The sequence below is a fragment of the Mytilus galloprovincialis genome, chromosome 14 (assembly GCF_965363235.1).
Source record: "Mytilus galloprovincialis chromosome 14, xbMytGall1.hap1.1, whole genome shotgun sequence".
In the NCBI taxonomy this organism is placed as follows: domain Eukaryota; kingdom Metazoa; phylum Mollusca; class Bivalvia; order Mytilida; family Mytilidae; genus Mytilus; species Mytilus galloprovincialis.
The window spans coordinates 6,731,203-6,749,097 of NC_134851.1; the positions used below are offsets into that span (position 1 = coordinate 6,731,203).

General features: G+C 34.0%; 1 long non-coding RNA gene across 1 annotated transcript; it reads right to left on the reverse strand.

The window, feature by feature from the left end:
* Positions 1 to 3,508: 3,508 nt before the first annotated feature.
* LOC143058206 (uncharacterized) lies at positions 3,509 to 17,287 on the reverse strand. Its single transcript, XR_012972942.1, has 5 exons — positions 16,758 to 17,287; positions 13,729 to 14,394; positions 12,389 to 12,591; positions 7,743 to 9,477; positions 3,509 to 3,697 (listed from the first exon to the last, which is right to left on the reverse strand). It is a non-coding gene; the product is annotated as an uncharacterized LOC143058206 (long non-coding RNA).
* Between the last annotated feature and the right edge of the window lie 608 nt (positions 17,288 to 17,895).

Consider the following 17,895-nt stretch of genomic DNA (forward strand, 5'->3'; position numbering starts at 1 on the left):
CGTAATGCACCGAAAAAAATATCATTGTACGGCTTAATACATGCTTTTATGAATATAATCAGTCTTGTTACTATTGAAATATAGGGATTGTTGGGAAAAAATAAAACATGTGAATATGTCCCCTACGAAACTGTCACCTGCGAAACAAGTATGGTAGAAAAACGTTTCGTAGTGGACACTACCACTACCATGCAGTCTTTTTTTACTCTTTTTTTCAATCATATTCGTGCAAAACAAATAACAAGGGTTAGATTCATCAGAGACATATAATACAATATGTATTATATGTCTCTGGATTCATGTAATTTTTATTATGTTTTTATTAACATAGAATAGATCGAGTTGATGTCAACTACGAAACTTTTTGTCCACTACGAAACGGTTTTGTCAACTACGGAACGAACAAAATGTCCACTACGTAACATGAGTTGTACCTTCATATGTGAAGTACTGTCTAATCTTTATCGATAAAAAAGATTCTTCAATTCAGAAAAAATGAGATTTTTCTAGTATATAAAGTAAACAAACTGGAATGTCTATAGGAAAGAATCAAGAATACAGACTACTGGTATCCTTTTCAAACCAAATGATTATGAAGAGCCTGTTGTAACCAGCTCTTATACCCCACTAGTCCTATAACATATGACTTCGCATTCTTATTTAATTTTTAACGTTTTTATACTGATATTTTCATTAATTTGTTTTTAATGCGAAGTGTGGCACATTGATAGCAATTTTTTTTTTATCAGAACAGTAAATAGAAATAGTAAATAATGCTCCCGAGGTCATATATTATAGGACTTATTACCCACATACTCATTAAATAAGTTACTATAGTGACATAATTATTTCTGTTACTTGAAGCAAATTCTATTTCTGTAGATTTACACAATAGCATAATATTGTTATACTAGTTTTATTTCACCTTGAAGATTAGACAAATAGGGATATCCTTGATTTTTTATTTCATGTCAGTCAGTTCGCTTTTATATGAAACTTGAAACCACTTCTCTGCCATATTGATATTTTATAACAACTCTGCCCATGACCCATATAATTGAGATTCATTCTTTAACCGTATATCATAGTAAACTAGTTTTTTATTTTGCACTAACCCACCATCTTTCATGTCAAATTTCTGTCTCCATTTAAGTTATGCCATTGAACCATTATGGTATTAAACACAATTCCAAGTAATTATGCTGTTATAGTAGGTCACCACATATTCAACTTGGTGGCATTCCAGTTATTGAAATTTGTGTCAGATTAGAACAATGAACTAGACCTTTATGAATGGATCTCATAATTTAATATGGCGCCATAGTATGCGACCCCTGCCCAGTAACAAAAATGAACAAACTTGAAAGGATACATGTCAAGCGGAAAAATTTATCACCAGAGATTACAAGTCAAGAGAGGATAGATACGTCTCCAAAATGCTTGCCAAACTGGAACTACAACAAGATCTCCAGACAAGGACGAACAAGGCGTTGAAGCCAAAGTTAGCATTTATGTTAAAAGTAGTTGAGGGGCTATTCACGCTGTTGAACCAGACGAATTCCTCAAAAATCATGTCCGAAGAGAACCATAACTGCCGAGAAATTCAAAGAATACCACGCAACAATTATTGTGGAAAAGCAAGTAAAGAATAACTCTAACTGTGAGTGTATTGACATTCCGCATCAAGTAAAACACCGTACAATATTCAAACTCATCCTTTGTAAGACAGTGATCTCGTCGAATCAGCTAGACGACACTACTGTGCACGCATCAAACGTAGAGAGCTTTAAATCTGTTCTCACGCCCCGCCAATAAATCGGCGGCGCTCTCTCAAACCGTTGTATTAAAGCCAGCATCGATATCAACAATTTATTCACATGTCATACAGATACAGTCTGTTACAGACTCTGCTGCTGTAACTTTGTAAACAAAGATTGAGTCGGGCCCAGTCTGCGTCGTTAAACACTAGCCCGATGCCCCAGACTAGTATTAAATTTTATGATACTGTCTTATGATTATAAGCAAGCTTCTGTTCAAGTTTGGTAGAAATCCAGTATAGTTTAAGAAGGTCATTAAAATTTCAAAAACTTTTACCACAAAGTGAACATTTGTGGCCGCCGCCGCCGCTGACCACGACGACGCCGACGGAATGTTGGATCGCTATGTTTCGCTTTTTCGACTAAAGTCGGAAGGCTCGATTAAAATGAAGTCAATAATTTGGCCATCACCCCAATTCAATATATCAATGTTGAGGGACACCAATACTCTCATTTAAAAACACGGACAACATATCACTGACAGGACGAAGCAATGTTAGAACTGTTACTTTCGTGACTTTGAAATGCACGAAAATAACGCTTTATAAATTTCGTGCAATCAAAGTTTCCGGTATGAACTTAATCCAAAACTGTCTAAACAGAAGTACACATATATAATATATATAAGACAAAACTATAACATCGATTTATTTGTATAACATCCTCAACATTACAGAAATGTTAACTGGCAAATCTAGACGTGGCATTCAACCTTGGAATTTCCAATATGGCTGCCGTTACCTTGGAAACACGGCAAAAATATCAAAATGCTCAAAACTTAGTGAAACTTTACAAAAATGTTAAACACCATTCATAGATGTGGCATTTGACTTTTGAATTTTCAAAATGGACGCCGTTGCCATGGAAACAGCATAAAAGTACAAAATTTAAAATGCGAACCTAACGCTATGAAAACCAACAGAAATATCTGTTGTCATGCATATATCTGCATTCACTGATGGAAAACTTCGAAATACAAACTGTAACTTCCAATTTTATTGACCGAAATATACAGATACAACAATGATCATATTGAGCATGTTTATTAACATTAGCCGTTTGTTTGTGATATATGAGAACTCAAGAATGTTACTGTTTAAACATGTTAACCGCAGATAATAGAAACAAGTTATCTAAATATGACTGTGCATTTTTTTTGATTTTTTGCTTTGACCTTTGACCCTGACTTAAAAAAACGTGACCACGGCAGACAACGACGACAACGCTATTTCGAAGAGGCTTGTTCTCCTCTTTCCAGCGATATAAAATATAGCCGTGTGTTATTCCGTTAATTGATTGGGCACCCTACTATAAGTAAATGATGTAATTTACAGACCTGTCCTTTTCTTTTTCAATTATACATATATATAGAGTGCTGAGGAAGGTGTCTTGTTGATGTAATTGAGGAAAGAGGGACGAAAGATACCAGAGGGACAGTCAAACTTATAGATTGAAAATAAACTGACAACGCCCTAGTTAAAAATAAACTGACAACGCCCTGGCTAAAAATAAAAAGACAAACAGACAAATAGTAGTACTTTGACACAACATGGAAAACTAAAGACTATAAGTAACACGAACCCCACCAAAACCTGGGGGGTGATCTCAGGTGCTCCGGAAGGGTGCGCAGATCCTGCACCATATGTGGTACCCATCGTGATGATTATGGTATATTACAACAACAATATAAATGATACTTTACAATTTTTATTAGAATTTTCAAAATACATTCAGCAATAACAGAGTTAACAATTTTATTTGATTTTAATTTTATCTAACATCGACTTCAGAATTTCATCGTTGTTAAGTTTATATCCAGCATTCTTCACTAACAGCTTTTGATGTTTAGTCTTAGTTTCTATTTCAGCAGCTGATATAACCTACAATGACATGCAAACCACATATAAAGTAATCGAATCATTCAATAGTGAATCTCTTGTAAATTTTAATTTCTTTGAAGAGTGAGTTCTGGAAAGCACAATGTTACTAGCTATTAAGTTATAATTTGTGACATTTGTTTTCAATTCCTTTGATGTGTTTGAAATTTTGATTTTGCCATTTAATAATGGACTGCTCATTTTGCAATTTTCTAGAAGTTCGGTATTTTTGTGATTGCACTATTTAGAATTAAGCACCTAGTTTTTAAGATTGTCATTGTTTTTTATGTTTTGTGCAGTCTGTCGTTAATATAAGATGTTCATTGTTAATCTGCGGTTAACATGTTGTACTGACTATTATATGATTTTTGTGCAATTCCATTAGGTTAGTGATCTTGCGTTTGTTTGTGCTGTATTTCTATCACGTAGTGTTTTAATTTCAGCGATATTTTTGAACATTGCCTTATAAGCGGGAGGTTTGGCTAGCCATAACATCAGGTTCAGCCCACCATTTTTTTCTTAAAATGTCCTGTACAAAGTCAGGGATATGGCAATTGCTATGAAACGTCGCACGCTACTGGTGTTACTTTGGTAAAATCACGGCAAGACACATTCATCTTATTAATTTTTAAACATAAAAATTGATATTATAAAGTGTTGTATATCATTTTAAAGCTTTTAAACTCTTCTTTCAGATTATTGCAATTTTGTATATGTAACAGACCATTTTCATTAATTAAAACTCAATAAAACCTTTAGTTTGCAACATGATTTCCTTGTCCCGCGTTACACTTTTAGTTTTGTGAAATTCTGAATACCGTAAAAAACATATAAATTTTATTACCAAACGATATAAAATTTTTTCTAGAACAAGCAATTCATAATTGGACCATGACGTAATGTCGATTTTTTTCTCTGGAAAAGACGGAAATATAAAAAAAGGGGATCAAGATGATACAAATTATGTGTCCCATGCACGAAAGGTTGCCGTAATTTTTGTTAAATTGTCCCCAAAAAGGGAATTCCAGAGCAATACCCATGTCGAAAGTAAATAATTCTTATACTAGTATTTTGTACAAAGATCACACTTTCGCCTCATGCAATAATCAGGAATTTTTAAAATAAATTCTTATCATTCGAGTTGAAAAGCAATGTCCGACATTTTGTCCCCTTCAAACCAAATTAAACGTAGGGTTACGTTTTCTGTTTTTTCATGATGTTTATTTAATACAGTGCCATTCGCTACATAAACAAAATTATAATGGATAAAAGTACAAAAAATTTTCTCTATTTTGATATCGAATTCCCATAAATTAAATCTAATATACGAGATATCAGATAAAACTAAAATGTCCCCACATACGATTTTGACGTTATTTAATAAAATATACTTCTAACGTTCCGTCTAATTGTCATTATTGCGGTTTTCACAGACGATTGGCTATTTTATTTTGTTGCTTAATAAGAAAACTTTAAAATTAATGTTTTATGTTGAAGCTCTACCGATTCATAGAGAAGGGGTTGGGAGAGATTTTCTCGCGGAACTGAAGTGTTTTCCGGACTATAATAGTCGGATCCCTCTATAATACAAATTAACAGAAAAAAACAGCAATAATAATTGTTCCCGCTAATTCCCTTGCATATATTTGTGCAGAACTGACATGCTAGATATGCCGTAGTCCTTTCGCCTTGACATTCTGGAGTGCAAAGATGAGTGCATTTGCAGTGCATAGTTTATCCATAAAAAAAAGTAATCGATTGCCTTTATAATTAAAATGTATATAAAACAAATGGTTTCAATTAAAGTTACTTTTTTATTTTTAATTTGTTAATAAAACTAAAGCTTAACATCTTTTATCTAAGAAAAAAACAATTAATCCTTTCTTAGGAAAAAAATATCAATCCTTTAAAATTTACTATAAAAAGCCATCTGAACAACATGCATTCCAACGTTTTTATTTTGGCTTACGTCTTTGAGTGTGTAACGTTAGGTGACACCAGTATCGTGCAACGTTTCTATCAAATAGTTCGTTTGTATGTGTGTTGGCGGTTTTTTTTGTTGCACTTCAGTATTTCTTTTGTTCCTCTGTTTTCCTCTTATAGATAATGTGTTTCCCTCTGTTTCAGTTTGTAACCTTGGTTGTTTCTCTCAAGAAATTTATGGCTTTTGAACAGCGGTATACTACAGCTGCCTTTATCGAGCTACTTAGAATAATTTGATATTTATATATATTATGACTGATGTTAGATTTTGAAGGCGACCAAGAGACGTTATTCTGATCAACGCACCCAGTATGTAGTTTCCCAAAATTATTAGCTTTTCCTTGATTTGTATTTCTTAAGACAGCTATAATTTTAATGACTATGTGTGTGTTTGGTTTGTCTAGTATCAATACACCAAATATTACATTTGAAAACATTTGCTTCTTATAATGAGCTCTAGCAAGTATGTGCCCCGTTAACGCACCTGCTCCCACTCAGTTTTAAAATCCCCTATTTACAATATTTTACCCTCTTTTGTCTTTTCTGAATCGATTGACGAAATTTAAACATCGGTAAAGTACTGTTGTCTTGAACATTCTACCATTAATTTGTATTAAGAATTTTGATGACGATCTATGTAATATATAATGTATGTAACGAAGAAGAAGATTATAACCAGGTTTTTTTTTATTTCTTGTCGATTTTTAGAAAATAATTGGAAAAGTATTTATGAGTTAATGAAAAAATCAAAGGAGTAGGTCCGGTCAGGTTTATCTAACGAAAGATTTTGAACACATTTTAAACACTTAAGTGTCAATTTCAATTGATTCAATTAGTTTATGTGAAAGATTTGAACTGATTCAGTCATTAAAAAACGCTCCGATTCAAGCTTAAATATGAAAAATCTATCAAATATGCCAAAACACGTCACTTTTCAGATATATTTTGTCAAAAATGAATCTGTCCGCATCCGTGTTCATCCTAAATTTTTATATATGTTATGTATTATCATCAAATACAACTTGCATTTCAATATTATGAATGAACACGAATGCGGCCACTTTCATTTCAGACGGAAACCGTCTAAAATTTAACTACAGCATGTACAATGCTAAAATTGTGAAGATTTCAGTAATTTAGCACGACATAATGATGCTAGTACCCGATATATGTGCATTGTATTGTCAAAAACAGCCCATATTTATGTATTAAGATTACATTTTCACAATTTTGTAAAACTGCTATATTTTGGGGCCAAAAATGGGTCTTACTGAACCTACTCCTTTAAATTTTAGAGAATCGTTAAAACAATAAGTCTTTGAATATACAATTTTTGACAAAAATATTATGGACTGAATTATTTCCTACAGTTTTAGGTTTTTCTTATACAAATCATAATATGTATCTAATCAGAAATTGACAAAGGTAAATTTTTATAAAAATTTTGTTCAAGAATACATTAAAAGATATAACGAAAACAGAACAATGAAATTTAATCCATTACTGAAATCACTAAAAAGAAGTTTAGATGATTGAATAGAATATATAAAACATAATGCATCAAAAATTGTATTTCAAGAAATTCAAACATATTATTATAAATTAATATATACATATAAACAGCAGCTGATTACTAACCTGGGTAATCAGTGGAATATATCAGGATACATCAAGAAAAGTTTGGTTTATTGGTTTAACCATATGCATATGGTGTAACAATGTAACAAGCATATTTGGTGAATAAATAGATAATGTTGTTAAAAAACATTTTTTTGAAGCGACCGTCATTCAACATGTTCAAGTGAGAGCTTTAGCTAGCTATAAAACCAGGTTAAATCCACCATTTTCTACATAAGAAAAATGCCTGTACCAAGTCAGGATTATGACAGTTCTAATCCATTCGTCTAGTGTTTGAGCTTTTAAATTTGCTATTTGATTAAGGATTTTCGTTTTATAATATTCCTCGGAGTTCGGTATTTTTGTTATGTTACTTTTTGCATTGCCATGCTTATTTTTATCTTTAATTTCAAACAGGAAAACAAACCATTTCAAAGAATACTACTACCTTATAAGTCAGTAATCGAAGGAACTCATCTGACCCAATTTCAAATCTGGCCATTATTCTGACATCGGTTCCTGCGTACCCTGTTGTAACAAGTCCTTCCCATATGTGTTTGCTTGTTTCTTCGAGGTGCGTCCATCCTTTACAGGATACTGCCGCAACGTCTACAGAATTAGGTATTTCAATAGAAAAATAAATATCTGTTTTGGCTGACAGTATTCCGGATTTTGGAGAAAATACGCCAATATTATTGGTGCGTTCAGGACAAAGTTCTGGATATGGAGACCATCGTAAAGAAGGGTTAGTAACGGATAATAAACCATTATATAAACATTTTGAATCAGTTTCTCCCGCACCAGAAAATAATGATAATAAATATTCTCCTATTCTAGGCAGATTTAAGCGAATGATAACTAAAGACGCGTTATACGTAATGAAAACATGTCGAATCATGTTATGGAAACATGACGTAATTATGTGAAGACGTGGCTCAATATGACCGCCATTATAATTTTCCAGACGTAAAGTTACCTCCCCTGAATTTGTGCTTTTAATGATTCCGTTAACACAGTCTGTAAACCTGATTCTTTCTCGTCGGCCGTCTTTTGTGATCCCAAGTTTACCATCTTCAACAAGTGGAGGCATGCAATTACATGATGGTTCATTAAGGAAATTAATAAGATACGAACACACTGATGCATTATGGGATAATAATATCGTCTCCCTTTTTAAAATATTGAATAAGATAAGACCTTGAAATGGGCTGCTTATCCGGTATGTTATTGAATCTGTGTCATACCAGTAGAAAACAAAACGTCTTGATATCGGTTCATCGGAAGTAGATATAGTGTCGATACTGAAGTCATACATGTAGTCATCTTTTGTACGCTTGAACTTGATAAGTACTGAACTATCCGATGTTGTTATTTCTGAATCTCTGTGAGAAAGTGGAACAAGACCGCAAATACTTGTATCAATTCCAGGTCCCCATTCAAAACGCAAAACATTTCTCGGAAATCCGGAAACATCTTTACTATCGGGTTTGTTGTTGTTGTCGTAAGATGCCATGATGTCATAACAGCATACCATAACATATATACTAGAGGATTCTGTATCCATGGCGTATACTTTAAGCACCCCATTCTGTGCTGTATTTAACCTGACCGCTGTTTCGCATTTGTCAACATCGGTATCGACAAACGTCCAGGATTTCTCAGGCGTGTCGAGACAATCACCACCATAAGAACAAAATCGTGCTGCAAATTGTATTTTCTTGTTAGATGGAAAAGATATTTTAAAAGTTTTCAATTGATCTGATGTCATATCTACGTGTAAAGTGTGAGATGTTTTCAATGTCAGTTTCAGTTCATAAAAGAAGGGTGTAAGGAAAACCATATTTTGCCATTCATCGTAGGTAACTAATCGCCATAGCAGTTGCCAATAAGATTTGTGTGGAAAACAGTAATAAACAAATTCAACTGGATTAACCAAAAAATGTTTGTCCATTTGTTTACGGAAAAGAAAATCAACAGTATTTATTTTTCTGTATGAGGAACCAATCATAATGCAGTTTTTAGACTCCCACAATTTCTTATCTACTGGATGAGGGTCAATCAACATCCATCTGTTTTCATATAAAACTCCTAGCCACTGACTCTTAACTGACCAATCCACTTTTTTCTCATTCGGAATAGTTCGTAGATATCCGTGAATCGTCATACATGGAATACTTACAACACTGGAATGAATAAGATTGTACATTTCTATATCAATTTAATTTGTATGTATGTGATTATGTGTGTGTGATTATTATCAATTGCTTAATATTTTAAAACTAACATAATAACACAAGGGCATAGGTGCAAGAGACAAGCGAAAAATTCCTTTACACATTTTGTCGCAACAACTTGATTGAAAACAAATAACTGAAAATTATAGAGGACAATAATCAACGTATTAGAATATAGATATGTTTTTGTGCTTTTTGTCACTTTCAGAGCGAGGTATGACCCGACTCTTCCCTGTCTCTGCAGTCTTTCCCTGAGCCACTTTAAAATATTATATATTGTATGATATAAATGTTGGAGGGACCCGAACATAATGTATTGATGTTGTAAAGATGCTGTTAACCAGTTTTTAATCATGCAAGTAAGCACTAGAACATCTTCAGTAAATTTGATTACTTTAAACGGTCAACATTTTATGCTACCAAATTCATAATTTGACGATATATTCAGTGATGCTCAAGGCAAAATCTAAATCTAAAGCTATAAAGTGCCTAGAAAATCAACCTAACGATGTTAGATATATATATATATATATATATATTAATTTGGTGTGTTTGATATAATTATCTCGGTACCGTTAACGTTGTTGCTAATTACTCCAATCGTCAACCTGACAACCTTGGAATAAATGCGTCAGTATGCGCCAGTCATATCTACATTTTACTTTGGCGAAGCTAAAATGCAATACAGTTAAATATTAAATAGTCAATCTTTTTACCGTTTTGCTCAATGGGCGGCTACTGGTATCGCAGATAGCTTTTGTTTTATATTCGACGGGATCCTTTACATATACTAGTACCTCGTCAACGAAATACAATGCTAAACCGTCTTTTTCTGATTAGGTCTGTTTGTTTTGTTCACACATCGCTGTCAATATAATGGAATTTTATGCGACTGGTATACTATTGGGAGATTTAACTAGTTATAAAACCAGGTTTGACAACCAACCATTTACTACATAAGAAACTGTCTAGACCAAGTCAGGAATATGACAGTAATTATCCTTTTGTTGGATGTGTTGGAGCTTTTGATTTTGCCATTTGATTAGGGATCGTTCCGATTTGAAGTTTTCTCGGAGTTGAGTAATTTTGTGATTTTACTTTTGTCTTTATGGTTTTGCCCAATTTGAAGCTACTGATATTACAAAAGTCCTTGTTTGATCGAAATGGCCAATGAAGTGTTGCGCCACGTCTAGATCTGTTTATGTTTTCATTGATAAAGCCCCGGTCACAACAGATCGTACGATTTTTTGTCGTGGAAGATCTACAAAATAGATGTCGTGGCAATGTTGTGTAAAATGTCAAAAAAATATTCCAAGTGGTCACATCAGCAACGACATGTCCACGATAGATACACGACACAAACAAAAGAAGTGAATTGTACTGTTGTGGGTTTGTCGCAAGTCGGTCGCGCGACAGTCGTACGACGATTGTGAGTTTTTTGGGGCTATTTTTCAGGTTTTCATGTCGTGGATGGCGCGTTTTACTGTCGTGTCAATGCCCTACGACTGTCGTTCGACTGTTGCACAACAGTGAGTTGTGGGTCACTCGCGCGTTTGACTCCGAACTACTAGTACATATATGAAGAAGGCCCGATTTGTTGCATGCCATTTGCCATTTGTTTTCAATATTGTTCAGTGTCATTATAAGATCGGTACAAGTAAACGACAGTTTATATAGTTTATATTATATTGTTCAGCGAATTTAAACCAGGATGCCCCCGAAAAGAAAAAAATACAAAAGGTGGTAGCAGTAAACGTGGATGATATTGACCAGACAGAGGCCCCCTACCACAATCTGAAACATATGACGATTCGGATACTGCTGCCAAACATTCATGCCCGTCGAATGGTATTCTTTAAAATAAAACGACAATATGGTGCACGACGAACGTACCACTGTCATACGACAGACAAGCAATGTTGTGTGAGCATCGTACGAAATTTGGTATTTGTGAGACAATCGTGCGACTGTATCACGAGTGTCTTGCGACATTCGTGAGATTGTCCTACGACAGTCATACGAAATTTATTTATGAAAATGGTTTATGTTGGTTTCCACGACAATGCGTTTATCGCACGACAGTCACACGACAGTCACGCGACAGTCGCACGACACTCTCACGACAGCCAGTCCGAGACCACCATTGTCGTCCCTTGATTTTCGTTGTTCCCAAATATAGTCCCTAGTGTTGACAGTGGGTTACTTGCCATTAATTTTTATACCCCTTCCAAATTTATTTCTCCATGTTTAATGCCTCAAATTGCAAGTAGGGGGTGAAATTACACTGTAAAAAAATTTGGGTCCAGAATTTTAAAGGAAAGTAGTGATTTGGTCCAGCTGAAAAAAGGTTTAAAATTAGCACTTCGGAAGTGTCAAAAGATTTCAAGATGCCCTAAACATAAAATTGTCCATATTTTCAGTTATAGAGACGATGAAGTTTTCTATAATTTTGATATAATTTGTCCCAAAAGTAGTACAACACACTGTAAAAGTTTCTTTGAGAAAGCGCAGGTGGGATCTTTTTTATTTTCATTTATGTTCTTAAAGAAATGCACTACGAAATAATTGTGGTCTTGGACCAGCCACACGACAGTGACATGACACAAAATCTCTTGAGCACAAAATCGTAGAGTTAAAAGGTGCATGTCCAATTTTGCTCACACGACACACGACATCGCCACGATGCTCAAACTATCGTGCGACTGTCGTACGACGATCACAGACGACCCGCGATTTGACCAAATTTCATGTCGTGGTGCTGCATAGATGTGTGGTGGGTTCGTTGTGACCAGAGCTTAAATGAAAGTGGTCATATGCTATGTATATATATAAATAAATAAATCACGAGTTTTATATCTACCTGCAAAAATATTGAAATATCTCCACATAAATATCGGGTTCTTCCTCTTTCATACTTATTCCAAGATGTTTGGCATCATTTTCTAACTGTTCTCTAGAAATAAATGACGTCACGACATCGAAGATCAATCGAAGTTTGTCGTAAGATGAAACTTCCTGTTTCAAACGGCTTTCGAAATTTGCTAGTGGTATACTCGAACACATCTATAAAAAGAACATGCACACGAGAAGTTATAGATCAAAATATACATCAAATATAATCAATCTGAGAGTGAGTGCTTTGAATAAAAATATATCATATCACTGATACACATATCAATAAACTCATCAAAGATATACCAGGATAAAATATTTAGACTCGTCAGTGACGCGCGATTCGAAAAAGTTAAAAGGCCAAATAAATTACGAAGTTAAATTGCATTGTTGACAGCGTTGTTCATCTGTATTTCGGTGTCATATAACTCCTCTGGTACTTCACGTGAAAGTTTCAAGCGGATAGTATTGTAGATATTGACCATACCATAAATGTGAAGTTAAAAGTTAAAGTTTCACGGTACATGACTAAGATTTATGATGAGATTGGGACACGTTATCAAGTATGACTTTTATAAAAAGATTAATATTAAGAAATAAAAGCTACAGAAGTACATTGTATACCGATGTTCAAAAGTCATGAATAGATTGAGATAAAACAAATCTGGGTTACAAACCAAAACCGAGGGAAACACGTCAACTACAAGGGGAAAACAAAGGAACAACAGGAACACCAAAGTATGACAAAAAAAACCGCCAACACACATAGAAACGAACTATTTGATAACAACTGCCATATTCCTGACTTGGTACAGGACATTTTAAGAAAATGATGGGGGAAACTGGTTGAATGAAAACATGTGATGTGGACAACGGTTTGTACACCGCGTTTTCATACAAATCCAATACCCTTAACTAGTGAGCTAGAGACCAAACGGCTGGAAAGTAAAAATGCACCAGGCGAATAGCTTATCTTAGTGTATTAATAGGCATAGTTCAGTAGGAGCTAAATTAAAATCACAAAAATACCGAAATTCAAGGAAGATTCAAAAGGGAGATCGTTTATCAAATGGCAAAATCAAAAGCTAAAACACATTTAAACGAATGGATAACAACTGTCATTTTGACTTCAAAGTACATTTTCTTAAATTTCTTATTTTTCCTCGATACATTCTCTCTAGACGTTGATGAATCCTTGAGCTATTTTCAGTGTTCCGATTCAACTAATGGTTGTGTTAATGTTTACTTCAAACCAATGTCGCAAATATCCTCGTGCATTATCAAATTAGTTGATACAATTTTACTTACCTTTGGTCCATTGGTATGATTATCGCAACTTAAATCCCAACGATATGGTATTGGTATTTGCATTCCATCGTCAAATCGAGGAACATCAGATTCCTTTCTTCCCATGATGGTATTTTGTGCTGACTCTAACACATTTGGAAAAGGATGGAGAAGAAACAAATCTTTCTGTATCAAAGGTTTATATTTTTCAAATGCAACTGGTATCAAATGTTCATCAAAAGTTAATCTAAAAACATGTTTTTCTTCTTTATCTTCGTTTGAATTGTCATTTAAGTCATTCGATTCAGTACGTTGTTCTTCTAAACTTAATACATCATTTTGTAACATTTCGTTCTCGCTGTCAGTTACCACATTATTTTGTGTCTGGCTGTCTGCAGTGCCTTGGCCACGTGTCATTGTAGTTGAAAATGGCGGGATGTTAGCAATGTCATCTACGTTTGAAATCTCACTACAATCTTCTTGTATATCGACAGAATTACTGAATTGAGAAAGTGAGGAGAGTCTTTCCGGTTCAACATCTGTTTCATTTTCAGGATGACCTTTTAGTCCTTGGAAACTAATTTCACGTGCTGTTCTGTCATTTAGGTTGTCATTTTCTTTGTCTTGTAATTTTGCACGTTCAATTGAAGAAATTGAGTTTTTTCTGTCACAACCTGAAGTATTAGGCTGAAATGATAAAAAGGGTTAGTTTACCATTTTACAACCATGCGTGGTCAATGTCAGGTTAAATATGTCATTACAATCGTTTGGCTCTCGTTTAACACACGTGGTTTTACAACCGTGTTTACTCTCTGTCAGATCAAGGTACAATTTAGACGAACCTCAAATAAGATCGAGATATAGTTTGGCAAGGTATTTATAACATAACTAGACTGCCAGTTAGTTCCTGTCATTACATTTAATTCATTTCTTTAAGAAAATGTCGCCAAGGTCAGGACAATATTTACTGTGTATGTGAGCTGGTGATTAAATCTTTTTTTTAGATGACCTGTCAGATATCTTCCTTTGATTTTTTATACAATGATTATATACAAAATATCTTATTTGGTTTATATCTATATACTATCAAGTTCAAAATAAGATATCTTTAAAGATCATGTATATAATATATGAGCTATGCAAGGCCAACGATATACAATGGTTTAAGTTAAAGGTGATTTCTAGTCCGCGGCTTATATAAAAAGCATAGGCAGATGATTCAGTTATGCTAGAAACAAAGTTAAATATTTAAGGACAATCATTTGATATCCATGGGGTTGAAAATGAATATTTTGGCCTGATAGGAACTAAAATACCTGTCCAAGACAGGATCAAAATAAATAATTTAAAAAAAAAATAATAGATAACTGTGTCTTATCTGTGTTAAAGTGAAAATAAATAAATAAAACAAGGCGCTAGCACCATGTCAAAATGAATATCCCGTCCGAAATTAAATCCGCAGCAATTGAAAAAAAGTCAAAGTGTTATTTATGCTTACAAGTTTAAGTGTTTTATTTTGAAACTGGGATTTTTTTTACAGGCAAATGTCTTGGGTACATAAACAGCACATTTCCGTTATAAATTTAAACTTTTCTATGTATGTTTATAAATAATATAATTTTATCCTGCAATTGGGTGTTCTACTATACAGATACAGCCCTACAGATATCGCTATGCTGTATCTGTATACTATACAGATATCGCTTTAAAGCTCCCAGTGGCGGATCTAGAAATTTTCATAAGAGGGGGCCCATTGACTGCCTAAGGGAGTGGGGCCGATTCCGTCACGCTTCAGTGATTCCCTATATAACCAACCAAATTTTTTCCTAAATCCGCCTCTGGCTCCGCCCACTGCCGGACTGAGTATTGTATGAACCTACATGTGTGACCTCATAATATGTATTGCAGTCGCGTTCCAATGACGTATCAATTGCGAATTAATGATTACTTTTATAAGGGAGCTACCATTTGATTTTTATGGGGGGGCTAGGGTGAAAAATTTTGTCCTGCATTTTTTTTAGCTGTAATCTCTGTCCTGCCTTTTTATTTTTCACTCTAATCGGTCCTGCCTTTTTTTTTTAGTTTATCCTGACTTTTTTTTACCTAAATTGTCGTCCTGACTTTTTTTTTTGCAAGTGTCACATCCTGCCTTTTTTTTTTACTCAAAACTCCTGTCCTGCCTATTTTTTTCAAATTTCATCCTAGCCCCCCCCTAGCGAACCCGTCTTCAGCTGAATGTGTGATTACTGTATCGTATTACTACACGGGCCTCAAGAGATTTCAAATAGAAAATAAATTCAAAACACAAATAATGTACAGAATTAATTGCAGGATAAAAACAATAACGGTTTAGTGTCTTTAAATATCAGCAGTATTTGTACTCGGCTCGAAACAGGTGTAATAGCTCGCTAAAAGCTCGCATACACCTTGTTTCCTAGCGTCGTACAAATACAGCTGATATTTAAAGACACTGAACAGTTATTGTCTATATAATATAATTTATATGATAAATAAGTAGTGTAAATAAAAAAATAAGAAGATCTCGCGAATATTATTGCCCAATGTGACAACTCTCAAACAGTGACCAACTGACATATGTCACCGTACAACCTTTGACAATGAGTAGACCCCATACCGCATAGCCAGCTATACAAGAGCCCAACATGACGAATGTGACACAATTCAAACGAGAAAACTAGCGGCCTGAATTATGTACAAAACAATGAAAGAAATACAAACATGATACAAGGCAAGAAACGATAATCACTGGGTAAAGGCTCCGGACTTGGGGACATGTTTGAATATTATAAAAAATGTAGAGTCAAAAACTATTCGCCTTGCAATTTATGATCTGCTTTGTTACATGAACTCCTTTGTGAAAACAATACTTATTTTGAAATACAGTGAAAGTTAAAGCTTATATATATGATATAACTTTATTCTACGAAAACGACCAATGAAATTTCTAGTACCGTAGGTCCTTGCCTTTTAGATACGGCCATGTCGTTAAAGATTCAAAGATTTCTATCCCACATTAAAAATTGTCTTACCTTAGAAGAAATGTTATAAAGTTCAGGATTACTACTACAGCTTTTTACTGGGATGTCATTGTTCATAGAATCATCCAGCAAAGAACGTTCCTCAATGATATTCGTTGTATCATCTGCTTTTTGTTCCTTGATATCAGTAGACAAATGGTTGGACAAACTTGTCTCGCCAGGCTTATGCTTCTTTGATTTACTTGTTGCGCTCCCCATTCTTCCTTATCTAAGATGAAGTTGTATCGCAAGACACATGCTGCTTAGTTTAACTGTAGTTGCACTGCATCTTCCTTTTTTATCACTTTATTTTTCCCAACGGATATTTTAAAAATAGGCCCAAGAATAGACATAAGCAACCGTTTTTACTTCCAATTAACACATTTCTTTTTTTCAGGGAAAAATAACTTTCAAGTAAAGAATACTTTTATAACCCATTCCTAATATTAGCGAAAATGTTACGCAAATAAATTAAACATTATAAAGAACAAAAGACATTAATAGCGTCCAATTACTAGTCACAACTACATTATGGTTAATTATAAAAGCTGTAACGTCAAAGTAGTACCATGTTCACATAGTTTAAATAGTAATAAAAACGTGATAATGATCGTCAGGTTGTGTGCTATTGTTTTACAGATGTATTATGATGTTAAATGAACTTGAATGAGGTCTAGTGGAAAGAACGTCTTGAAGAGGTTCTATAGGAAAGGATCTTTACCTTACACAGGCAAATTTCACTCAAATCAATTTCACGTGAATTTAAATTAATGTGAATCTCACTTGAAATTCACATCAATTTCACCTCAAACGAGCTTATACGTGAAACTCACGTGAAATCAGTTTTTGTGAGTTTCACGTGAATCTCATGTGAAACTCACGTAAATTTTTTTCGATTTTTTAAAATAGAGTATTTCAAATAACATCTAAATTTCCAAATTGAATTAAAATCATGTAAAATATATTTTTTTTGTAAATTTCACGTGAAATTCATGTGAAAAAAGTTAACATCAGATTCGTGTGAATCTCAATTTACGTGAAATTCACATGAAATTTTCACGTTAGTTTCATGTATAAGTTCGTTTGAGGTGAATCTCACGTGAAATTTTCATGTGAATTTCACGTGAGATTCATGTGAGATTCATGTGAG